This window comes from Syngnathus scovelli, chromosome 1, assembly GCF_024217435.2.
Source record: "Syngnathus scovelli strain Florida chromosome 1, RoL_Ssco_1.2, whole genome shotgun sequence".
Taxonomy (NCBI): Eukaryota; Metazoa; Chordata; class Actinopteri; order Syngnathiformes; family Syngnathidae; genus Syngnathus; species Syngnathus scovelli.
The window spans coordinates 12,961,452-12,974,370 of record NC_090847.1 but is presented as its reverse complement, the minus strand read 5'-3'; the positions used below and the strand labels follow the sequence as shown (position 1 = coordinate 12,974,370).

The window sequence follows — 12,919 nt, the reverse complement described above, 5'->3', positions numbered from 1 at the left end:
GGCGTCGAGCAGGTGTGGGTATACTTATTGCCCCCCGGCTGGGCGCCTGCACATTGGGGTTCACCCCGGTGAACGAGAGGGTAGCCTCCCTCCGCCTTCGGGTGGGGGGACGGGTCCTGACTGTTGTTTGTGTCTATGCACCAAACAGCAGCTCAGAGTACCCACCCTTCTTGGGGTCCCTGGAGGAAGTGCTGGAGAGCGCTCCTTCTGGGGACTCTATCGTTCTACTGGGTGACTTCAATGCTCACGTGGGCAATGACAGTGAGACCTGGAAGGGCGTGATTGGGAGGAACGGCCCCCCTGATCTGAACCCGAGCGGTGTTCTATTGTTGGACTTCTGTGCTCGACACGGATTTTCAATAATGAACACCATGTTCAAACATAAGGGTGTCCATGTGTGCACTTGGCACCTGGACACCCTAGGCCGCGGTTCGATGATCGACTTTGTAGTCGTGTCATCGGATTTGCGGCCGCATGTTTTGGCACTCGGGTGAAGAGAGGGGCGGAGCTGTCAACTGATCACCACCTGGTGGTGGGTTGGCTCCGATGGTGGGGGAAGATGCCGGTCCGACCTGGCAGACCCAAACGCTCTGTGAGGGTCTGCTGGGAACGTCTGGCAGAATCTCCTGTCAGGAAGAGCTTCAACTCCCACCTCCGGCAGAGCTTTTCCCACGTCCCGGGGGAGGCGGGGGACATTGAGTCTGAGTGGACCATGTTCCGTGCCTCCATTGTTGAGGCGGCCGACCGGAGCTGTGGCCGTAAGGTCGTTGGTGCCTGTCGTGGCGGCAATCCCCGAACCCGCTGGTGGACACCGGCGGTAAGGGATGCCGTCAAGCTGAAGAAGGAGTCCTATCGGGCCGTTTTGGCCTGCGGGACTCCGGAGGCAGCTGACAGGTACCGGATGGCCAAGCGGAACGCGGCTTCGGCGGTTGCTGAGGCAAAAACCCGGGCGTGGGAGGAGTTCGGTGAGGCCATGGAGAATGACTTTCGGACGGCTTCGAGGAAATTCTGGTCCACCATCCGGCGTCTCAGGAGGGGGAAGCAGTGCAACGTCAACACTGTTTACAGTGAGGGTGGCGTGCTGCTGACCTCGACTCGGGACGTCGTGAGTCGGTGGGGAGAATACTTCGAAGACCTCCTCAATTCCACCTACACGCCTTCCATTGAGGAAGCAGGGCCTAGAGACTCTGAGGCGGATTCTCCAATCTCTGGGGTCGAAGTCACTGAGGTAGTTAAAAAACTCCTCGGTGGCAAGGCCCCGGGGGTGGATGAGATCCGCCCAGAGTTCTTAAAGGCTCTGGATGTTGTGGGGCTGTCATGGCTGACACGCCTCTACAACGTTGCGTGGACATCGGGGACAGTGCCTCTGGATTGGCAGACTGGGGTGGTGGTTCCCCTCTTTAAGAAGGGGGACCGGAGGATGTGTTCCAATTACAGGGGAATCACACTCCTCAGCCTCCCTGGTAAGGTCTATTCAGGGGTGCTGGAGAGGAGGGTCCGTCGGGAGGTCGAACCTCGGATTCAGGAGGAGCAGTGTGGCTTTCGTCCTGGCCGTGGAACAGTGGACCAGCTCTACACCCTCGGCAGGATCCTCGAGGGTGCATGGGAGTTCGCCCAACCAGTCCACATGTGTTTTGTGGACTTGGAGAAGGCGTTCGACCGTGTCCCTCGGGAGGTTCTGTGGAGGGTGCTTCGGGAGTACGGGGTGCCGAGCCAACTGATAAGGGCGGTTCGGTCCCTGTATCACCGATGCCAGAGTCTGGTCCGCATTTCCGGCAGTAAGTCGGATTCGTTCCCAGTGAGGGTTGGACTCCGCCAAGGCTGCCCTTTGTCACCGATTCTGTTCATAATTTTTATGGACAGAATTTCTAGGCGCAGCCGAGGCGTTGAGGGGGTCCGGTTTGGGGACCTCAGCATCGCGTCTCTGCTTTTTGCAGATGACGTGGTGCTGTTGGCTTCTTCAGGCCGTGATCTCCAGCTCTCGCTGGAACGGTTCGCAGCCGAGTGTGAAGCGGTCGGGATGAGGGTCAGCACCTCCAAATCAGAGTCCATGGTCCTCGATCGGAAAAGGGTGGAATGCCCTCTCCGGATCGGGGATGAGATCCTGCCCCAAGTGGAGGAGTTCAAGTATCTTGGAGTCTTGTTCACGAGTGAGGGGAGGATGGAGCGTGAGATCGACAGGCGGATCGGTGCAGCGTCGGCAGTAATACGGACCCTGTACCGGTCCGTTGTGGTGAAGAGAGAGCTGAGCCAAAAGGCAAAGCTCTCAATTTACCGGTCGATTTACGCTCCTACCCTCACCTATGGTCACGAGCTATGGGTCGTGACCGAAAGAACGAGATCTCGGATACAAGCGGCCGAAATGAGTTTTCTCCGCAGGATGTCCGGGCTCTCCCTTAGAGATAGGGTGAGAAGCTCGGTCATCCGGGAGAGACTCGGAGTAGAGTCGCTACTCCTCCACGTTGAGAGGAGCCAGATGAGGTGGCTCGGGCATCTTATCAGGATGCCTCCTGGACGCCTCCCTGGGGAGGTGTTCCGGGCATGTCCCACCGGTAGGAGACCCCGGGGACGACCCAGGACGCGCTGGAGAGACTATGTCTCTCAGCTGGCCTGGGAACGCCTTGGGATCCCCCGGGATGAGCTGGATGAAGTGGCTGGGGAGAGGGAAGTCTGGGAGTCCCTCCTAAAGCTGCTGCCCCCGCGACCCGACCCCGGATAAGCGAAAGAAGATGGATGGATGGATGGATGGATGGACATTATTTAATTTCATTGTGTTCGTTTTATTCATATAGTTCATTTTAATCAGTAATTAACTGTGAATACTAGGTCGGTTCTATTGTGCTGCGCAGGTGTGTAATCAAATGCCGCCTGTCTCTGTTTTAAAGAGCTAGGAACGCATGGGGTCAGAACGATGTTATACGATGTTAAGAGTTTACTACCAACAATCGTAATAATATGGCGAGTGTAATAATAAACAACTTTATTAAATGATAGTATAAACTATTGTCGTACTAATAAAGGTAGTGTTGTAGTAAATGTTCTCGTTCGCGCGTAGTTTAGCGCGAATTTAGCATCCATCCCGTATGCTAAATTCGCGCTAAACTACGAGCTTGTAGCTTAGCCTACCATACTTCACGATTTTTTTTCTAAACCGCTTTACAAATAAATGTATGGAAATGGTGTCCACTGTTAGAACGGTTTATAGACTTGCCCCTTAATATGGGAAAACCGAAAGGTATGTCTCGTGAAAAATGTGTTTATCTCGTCTATTTGAAAATATGATGTCCAGTGTTTCTTCGTTTTCAATTGGTTGATATTCATACTGTATTTTCGTGTCTTTGACTGCCCAAAAGTGTTGTTAACCAGCTGCATTATTAATATTGCCACATTGTGGCCTAGATTAACTGTGAATACTAGGTTGGTACTATCGTGTTGCGCAGGTGCGTGTGATTAAAATGCCGGTTGTCTCCATTTTAAATCGCGTTGAAACGCATGAGGTAAGAACGATGTATTGTAAGTTAACTATTACCAAATATCGTAATAATATGACGAGTGTAAAAATAAACAAAAATTTTAAGTGATACGATAAACTAATATTGGTAGCATTGTAGTGTTCTCGTTCGCGCAAGCTTGGCGCTAACTTAGCATTCAAGACAGCCCGACGTATCTTTAGCTCGTAGTTTAGCCTGCCATACTTCATGATTTTCTAAAATATTCATAATACAGTATTTTGGTGTCTTTGACTGCCCCAAAGTGTTGATAACCAGCTGGAATATTATTATTGCCATATTGTGGCCGAGTTTGAGGGTTTAAGCGTTTTAGAGAAGTAATGTTAATCTAATTTCATATTATTATGTTGTTGTATACCTCTGCTTTAATACTACAGATTACGTTTTAACTACGGATATGTACTTTCATAAAATCCTTTCTTTTTACTTTTACTTTTAGCTAATGCTAACAAACCTAGATCAATGTTGATGTCGCTATAACTCATCAACTTTTCTGTAGGCAGAAAATATAACAATGCTCACGGGCATATATTGTGTATACTAATAACTGACGCTTCGTGGCTCAACTCTTTGCATTATACTGAAGCATGAAATCATTATGTACAAACTGTTTTACTGTAATTCTTTACATTCTTTTCAATTATGCTATTACTGTAGGTTTTTATAAAGTAAAAAACAAACAAGATAAACCAATCTTTTTCCCTGTTTTTTTTTTTGCCTGCATTTCAATGGTGTACTGTAAGCTTAGATCAGTGCTTCTCAATCATTTTCTGTGATGCCCCCCCTAGGGAGAAGAAAACATTTTGCGCACCTCCACACTTGTACCCTTATTAACATTAAACTTTAATGTTTCTTTAATGATTAAAGAAAACAAAAAAGAAATAAAAAAGAAAGATCAACTAACTATTAATAACATAGTTTTTTAGTCTGTAACAGAACAGATTCAATGTGCATCACTGCCTAAAATTCAAAAATAAATTATGATTATTTAAACTCTAAACATTGACCAACTGCCATTTTATGCTGAAAAAAAAATACAATAAAATAATAATAAACATACATAATATTAAGTTAAATAACAGCAATAAATAACATTCAATTCAAAGTAATGAGCAACATTAACTCGGGAGCACAATATACGTATAAAACATTTTAACCTACAAAACAAAAATAAATAAAATGATTTGTGCAGTTTTTTTTTTTAATCAAAATGAGGCAGCATGACGGAGACCATATTCACGGCTGCAGGTAGTATCAACTCTTCTGCAATGGTGTGGTTTTTTTTTTGCACTGAGCAATTTGGTACACTGCTTTATATGATGCTTACGGTGCTTGCTGGCTGACTGAAGTAGCATTCACAAAGTGGGATGATCGTTGACAATATTCAGCCCGTTTTCGCTGAAAAACCTCAAGCATGGACTGCCTTCCTTGGATGTGCCTGGACGAACCCGGGACGGCCTTGGATGTGTCTGGACGACACCGGGACCACCTTGGATGCACCTGGACCGCCTCGGATGCGCCTGGACGACGGCGGTACCCCATTGGATGCGCCCGGATGAAGCCGGGACCTCCTTGGACACGCCTGGACGAAGCCAGGACCGCCTTGGATGTGCGTTGGATGTGCCTGAACAAAGCCAGGACTGCCTGGATGAAGCCAGGACTGTCTTGGATGTGCCCGGTGAAGCCAGGACTGCCTTGGATGTGCCCGGACGAAGCCAGGACTGCCTCGGATGCATGTGGACGACGCCGAGACTGCCTTGGATGTGCCTGGACAATGCTGGGACTGACTCGGATGTGCCTGGAGGTAGCCAGAACCGCCTTGGATGCGCCCGGACAAAGCAAGGACCGGCTTGGATGCGCCTGGACAAAGGCAGAGCTGCCTCGGATCCGCCTGGACGACGCCGGGACCGCCTCGGATGCGCTTAGACAAGCCAGAACCGCCTTGGATGCGCCCTAACGAAGCCAGGTCTGCCTTGGATGCGCCTGGACAAAGCCAGGACTGCCTTGGATGCGCCTGGACGACGCCGGGACCATATTGGATGCCTGGATTATCTTGGATGCGCCTGGACGAAGCCAGGACCGCCTTGGATGTGCTTGAATGAAGCTAGGACTGCCTGGACAAAGCCTGGACTGCCTTGGATGCGCCTGGATGAAGCCAGGACCGTCTTGGATGCACCTGGACGAAGCCAGGACTGCCTCATATGCGCCTGGACGACGCCGGGACTGCCTTGGATGCGAATGGACGAAGCCACGACCGCCTTGGATGCGTCTGGATGACGCCACGACCGCCTTGGACGCGCCTGGTTGACGCTGGGACGGCTTTGGATTCACCTTGGATGCACCTGGATGAAGCCGGGACCGCCTTGAATGCGCCTGGACGACGCCGGGACCGCCTTGAATGCTCCTTGGACGACGCCGGGAACGCCTTGGATGCGCCTGGACGACGCTGAGACCGGCTCGGATGCGCCTGGACGACGCCGGGACCGCCTTGGATGCACCTTGGATCCGCCTTGGATCCGCCTGAACGACGCCGAGACCGGCTTGGACGCGTTTGGACGACGCCAGGACCGCCTTATATGTGCCTGGACGACGCCGGGATCACCTTGGATGCGCCTGGGCGAAGCCGGGACTGCCTTGGATGTGCCTGGACGACGCCGGGACCGCCTTGGTTGTGCCTGGACGACGCCGAGGCACCTGGATGATGCCGGGACCACCTTTGATTTGCCTGGGCGAAGCCGGGACTGCCTTGGATGCGCCTGGACGACGCCAAAACTGCCTTGGGTCCGCCTGGACAATGCAGAGGCGCCTGGACGACGCCGGGACCATCTTGGATGCGCCTGGACAATGACGGTACTGCCTTGAATGCGCCTTGACGGTGCTGGGACCGCCTTGTATGTGCCTGGACGACGCCGGGATCGGGTTGGATGCACCTGGTCGATGCCAATACTGCCTTGGATGCGCCTGGACGACGCCGGGACTGCCTTGGATGTGCCTGGACGACGCCAGGACTGCCTCGGCTGCACCTGGATGACGCCGGGACGGCCTTTGGTGCGCCTGGACGATGCCAGGACTCCCTCGGATGCACTTGGACGACGCCGGGACCGCCATGGATGCAACTGGATGACGCCGGGACCTCCTCAGATGCGCCTGGATGAGGTCAGGACTGACTCGGATGTGCCTGGACGAAGCCAGAACCGCCTCGGATGCGCCTGGATGACGCCAAGATTGACTTGGATGCCCCTGGACGTAGCCAAAACAACCTTGGATGTGCCTGGATGAAGCCAGGACTAACTTGGATGCGCGTGGACGAAGGCAGAGCGGCCTGGGATCCGCCTGGACGATGCCGGGACTGCCTCATATGCGCCTGGACGACGCCGGGACTGCCTTGGATGCGAATGGACGAAGCCACGACCGCCTTGGATGCGTCTGGATGACGCCACGACCGCCTTGGACGCGCCTGGTTGACGCTGGGACGGCTTTGGATTCACCTTGGATGCACTTGGATGAAGCCGGGACTGCCTTGAATGCGCCTGGACGACGCCGGGACCGCCTTGAATGCTCCTTGGATGACGCTGGAAACGCCTTGGATGCGCCTGGACGACGCTGAGACCGGCTTGGCTGCGCCTGGACGACGCCGGGACCGCCTTGGATGCACCTTGGATCCGCCTTGGATCCGCCTGAACGACGCCGAGACCGGCTTGGATGCGTTTGGACGACTCCAGGACCGCCTTATATGTGCCTGGACGACGCCGGGATCACCTTGGATGCGCCTGGGCGAAGCCGGGACTGCCTTGGATGTGCCTGGACGACGCCGGGACCGCCTTGGTTGTGCCTGGACGACGCCGAGGCACCTGGATGATGCCGGGACCACCTTCGATTTGCCTGGGCGAAGCCGGGACTGCCTTGGATGCGCCTGGACGACGCCAAAACTGCCTTGGGTCCGCCTGGACAATGCAGAGGCGCCTGGACGACGCCGGGACCATCTTGGATGCGCCTGGACAATGACGGTACTGCCTTGAATGCGCCTTGACGGTGCTGGGACCGCCTTGTATGTGCCTGGACGACGCCGGGATCGGGTTGGATGCACCTGGTCGATGCCAATACTGCCTTGGATGCGCCTGGACGACGCCGGGACTGCCTTGGATGTGCCTGGACGACGCCGGGATTGCCTCGGCTGCACCTGGATGACGCCGGGACGGCCTTTGGTGCGCCTGGACGATGCCAGGACTCCCTCGGATGCACTTGGACGACGCCGGGACCGCCTTGGATGCACCTGGATGACACCGGGACCTCCTCAGATGCGCCTGGATGAGGTCAGGACTGACTCGGATGTGCCTGGACGAAGCCAGAACCGCCTCGGATGCGCCTGGATGACGCCAAGATTGACTTGGATGCCCCTGGACGTAGCCAAAACAACCTTGGATGTGCCTGGATGAAGCCAGGAGTAACTTGGATGCGCGTGGACGAAGGCAGAGCGGCCTGGGATCCGCCTGGACGATGCCGGGGACAGCTTGCTTGTGTCTGGACAATGCTGGGATTGCCTTGGATGTGCCTAGACGAAGCCGGCACTGCCTTGGATGGGCCTGAATGATGCACCTGGACGAAGCCAGGATCGCCTTGAATGCGCCTGGACTATGCTATGATTGCCTGAACGAAGCCAGGATTGCCTTGGATGTGACTGGACGAAGCCAGGACCGCCTTAGACGCACCTGGACGAAGCCAGGACTGCCTTGGATGCCTCTGGACGAAGCCACGACCGCCTTGGATGCTTCTGGACGACGCCACAACTGCCTTGGATGCACCTGGGCGACGCCGTGACCATTTTGGATTCACATTGGCTGCGCCTGGATGAAGCCAGTACCGCTTTGGATGAGCCTGGACGACGCCGGGACCGCCTTTAATGTGCCTTGGACGCCGCCGGGATCGCCTTGGATGCGCCTGGACGACGGCGAGACCGATTTGGATGCGCCTGGACGACGCCGGGACCGCTTTGGATGCACCTGGATGACGACAGTACCGCCTAGAATGCGCCTGGACGACGCCGGGACCGGCTTGGATGTGCCTTGGATCCGCATTGGATACCCCTAGATGACTCCAGGACCTCCTTGGATGTGCCTTGGATGCCCTTTGGATGTGCCTAGACAACGCCAGGACTGCCTTGGATGCGCCTGAACGACTTTCGGACTGCCTTGGATGCGCTTGGACGGCGCCTGAACCTCCTTGGATGCGCCTGAAGAAAGCCGGGATTGCCTTGGATGTGCCTGGACGACGCCGGGACCACTTTGCATGTGCCTGGACGCCGGGACTGCCTTGGTTGCGCCTGGACGATGCCGGGACCGCCTTGAATGCGCCTTGAATGCTCCTTGGATGCGCCTTGGATGCGCCTTGGATGCGCCTTGGATGCGCCTTGGATGCGCCTAGACGACACCAAGACTGCCTTGGATGCGCCTTGGATGCGCCTAGATGACACCGGGACTGCCTTGAATGCGCCTTGAATGCGCTACATGCGCTTTGGATTTGCCTTGACGACACCGGGACCGCCTTGGATGCGCCTTGGATGCGCCTTGGATGCGCCTTGCACGATGCCAAGACCGACTTGTATGCCTCTGGGCGAAGCTGGGACTGCCTTGTATGTGACTGGACGACGCCGGGATCACCTTGAATGCGCCTGGACGACGTCGGGACCGCATTGGATGCTTCTTCGATGCGCTATGAATGCGCCTGGACGTCGCGGGACCGCCATGGATGTGCCATGGATGTGCCATGGATGCGCCTGGATTACGGCGGGACCGCCTTGGATGCGCCTTGGATGCGCCTAGACGACACAGAGACTTCCTTGGATGCGCCTTGGATGCGCCTAGATGACACCGGGACTGCCTTGAATGCGCCTTGAATGCGCCTTACATGCGCTTTGGATGCGCCTTGACGACACCGGGACCGCCTTGGATGCGCCTTGGATGCGCCTTGGATGCGCATTGGATGCGCCTTGGATGCGCCTTGCACGATGCCAAGACCGACTTGTATGCCTCTGGGCGAAGCTGGGACTGCCTTGTATGTGACTGGACGACGCCGGGATCACCTTGAATGCGCCTGGACGACGTCGGGACCGCATTCGATGCTTCTTCGATGCGCTATGGATGCGCCTGGACGTCGCGGGACCGCCATGGATGTGCCATGGATGTGCCATGGATGTGCCATGGATGCGCCTGGATTACGGCGGGACCACCTTGGATGCGCCTGGACGACACCGGGACCACCTTGGAGGCGCCTGGACTAAACCAAGACCGCCTTGGATGCGCCTTGATCAAAACCTGGATGACGCCAGAACCGCCTTGGATGCACCTTGGATGCGCCTTGGATGCGCTTTAAATGCGGTATGAATGCGCCTGGACGACGCCAGGACCGCATTGGATGCTTCTGGACGACGCTGGAACAGCCTTGGATGCGCTTGGACGACGCCGGTACTGCCTTGGATGCACCTGGACGACGCCAGGACTGCCTTTGATGCGCTTGGACGACGCTGGGACCGCCTCGGATGCGCCTGGACGACGCTGGTACTGCCTTGTATCCGCCTGCAAGAAGCCAAGACCGCCTTGGATGCACCTGGATGACGCTGGGACCGCCTTGAATGCACCTGGACCACGCCGGGACCGCCTTGGATGTGCCTGGACGACGCCAGGACTGCCTTTGATGCGCTTGGACGACGCTGGGACCGCCTCGGATGCGCATGGACGACGCTGGGACCGCCTCGGATGCGCCTGGACGACGCTGGTACTGCCTTGTATGTGCCTGCACGAAGCCGAGACCACCTTGGATGCGCCTGGATGACGCTGGGACCGCCTTGAATGCACCTGGACCACGCCGGGACCGCCTTGGATGTGACTGGACGACGCCGGGACCGCCTTGGATGCGACTTTGATGCGCCTGTATGACGCCGGGACTGCCTTTGATGCGCCTTGGAAGCGCCTTGGATGCGCCTTGGATGCACTTTGGATGGACTTTGGATGCACCTTGGATGCACCTTGGATGCGCCTGGACGACGCTGGGACCGCCTAGGATACCCTGGATGATGCCGGGACCGCCTTGGATACGTCTGGGCAACGCCAGGACCGCCTTGGTTAAGCTTGGACAACGCAGGGACCGCCTTGGATGCGGTGAGAAATCTGAGTCCATATATATATTTTTCATCATAAGGTTTTTTTTTTGAGCCGTGCTTCGTGTGGCGCCTCACCTACGACACTTTTGCCATGGGTGACCCTACCAGGGGCATGAAGCCCCAGACAACTTGGCTCCTAGGCTCATTGGGACACACAAACCTCTCCACCACGGTAAGGTGACGACTCACGGAATCGTCCAGGCACACCCAAAGGCGGTCCGGGCGTCGTCCAGGCACATCCAAGGCGGATTCAAGGCGCATCCAAGGTGACACCAAGGCACATCCAAGGCGCATCCAAGGAAGTCCCGGCATCGTCCAGATGCCTAAGGCGGTCCCGGCGTCGTCCAGGCGCATCCAAGGCAGTCCCAGCATCGTCCAGGCAAATCCAAGGCGCATTGAAGGCAGAGCCGCCGTCGTCCAGGCGCATCCAAGGCGGTCCCAGCATCGTCCAGGCAAATCCAAGGCGCATTGAAGGCAGAGCCGCCGTCGTCCAGGTGCAACCAAGGCGCATCCAAGGCGGTCCCGGCATCGTCCAGGCACCAAAGGCGGTCCCGGCGTCGTCCAGGCGAATCCAAGGTCGTCCTAACACCATCCAGGCACATCCAAGGCGGTCCCGGAGCATCCAAGAAAGTCCTGGCGTCGTCCAAGCGCATCTAAGGCCGTCCCGGCGTCATCCAGGCGTATCCAAGGCGCATCCAAGGAGCAGCAAAGGCAGTCTTGGCGTCACCCAGATGCATTTAAGGCGCATCCAAGGCAGTCCCAGCGCATCCAAGAAAGTTCCAGCGCCCTCCACGCGCAGCCAAAGCAGTCGTGGCATTGTCCAGGCGTATTAAAGGTGGTTCACCGTGGTTCAGGCGCATGCAAGGTAGTCCCGGCGTCGTCCAAGCGCATCAAAGGCGCATCCAAGGCAGTCCCGACGTCCAAGCGCATCCAGACGCACCCAAGGCGGTCAGGGCATCGTTCAGGCGCATCCAAGGCGGTCCCGGCTTCGGCCACGCGCATCCAAGGTGGTCTGACGTCATCCAGGCACAACCAAGGCGCTACTGGTGCATCCAAGGCAGTCCTGAAGTCATCCGAGTGCATCCAAGGTGGTTCCGGCATCATACAGGCGCATCCAAGGCACATCAAAGGCAGTCCTGGCGTCGTGCAGATGCATTTAAGACGCATTTGAGGCGCATCCAAGGTGGTCCCGACGTTGTCCAGGCAGTCCTGGCATCGTCCGGGCGCATCCAAAGGGGTCCCAGCATTGTCCAGGCGCATCCAAGGCGCATCCAAGGCACATCCAAGGTGCATTCAAGGTCCCGCGTTATTCTACATCCAAGGCTGTGCCAGCGTCGACAGGCACATCCAACGCGCATCCAAGGCGCATCCAAGGCACATCCAAGGCGCAACCAAGGCTGTCCCGGCGTTGTCCAGGCGCATCCGAGGCGCATCCGAGGCGCATCCAAAGCGCATCAAAGGCAGTCCGGGCGTTTTTCAGGCGCTCAAGGCAGTCCAGGCGTCGCCCAGGCGCATCCAGGGCGGTCCCGGCTTCATCCAGGCACATTCAAGGCGGTTGAGGCATCGTCCAGGTGCATCCAAGGCGGCCCTGGCGTCATCCAGGCACATCCAAGGCGGTCCTGGCATCATCCAGGCACATCCAAGGCAGTCCTGGCATCATCCAAGCGCATCCAAGGCACATCATAGGCTGTCCCGGCGTCGTCCAGACGCAGTTAAGGCGCATCCAAGGCGGTCAAGGCATCATCCAGGCGGTCCGGGCGTTGTCCAGGCGTATTCAAGTAACATTCAAGGCACATTTAAGGAACATCCAAGAAGGTGTCCACGTCGTCCTACATCCAAAGCGCATCCAAGGCGGTGTAAACGTCATCCAGGCACATCGAGGGCGCATCCAAGGTTGTCCCAGCGTCGTCCAGGCGCATCCGAGGTGCATAGAAGGCAATCCAGTCGTCCTCCAGGCGCCCAAGACGGTCCAGGCATCACCCAGGCGCATCCAAGGCGGTCTTGTAAACATACAGGCGCATCCAAGGCGGTCCCGTCATCATCCAGGGTATCCTAGGCGGTCCCAGCGTCGTCCAGGCGCATCCAAGGCGCATCCAAGGTGCATCCAAAGTGCATCCAAGACGCTTCCAAGGCGCTTCCAAGGCGTATCCAAGGTGCATCCAAGGCACATCAAAGGCAGTCCCGGCGTCGTACAGGCGCATCAAAGTCGCATCAAAGTCGCATCCAAGGCGGTCCCGGCGTCGTCCAGGTGCAT

At 56.5% G+C, this 12,919-nt stretch overlaps 1 protein-coding gene across 1 annotated transcript in view; it reads left to right on the top strand.

Moving 5' to 3' along the window:
* Nucleotides 1-12,919, top strand: part of LOC125988935 (serine/threonine-protein phosphatase 2A 55 kDa regulatory subunit B gamma isoform) — a 42,023-nt gene that overhangs the window by 810 nt on the left and 28,294 nt on the right. The gene's annotated exons all lie outside the window — the stretch shown is intronic.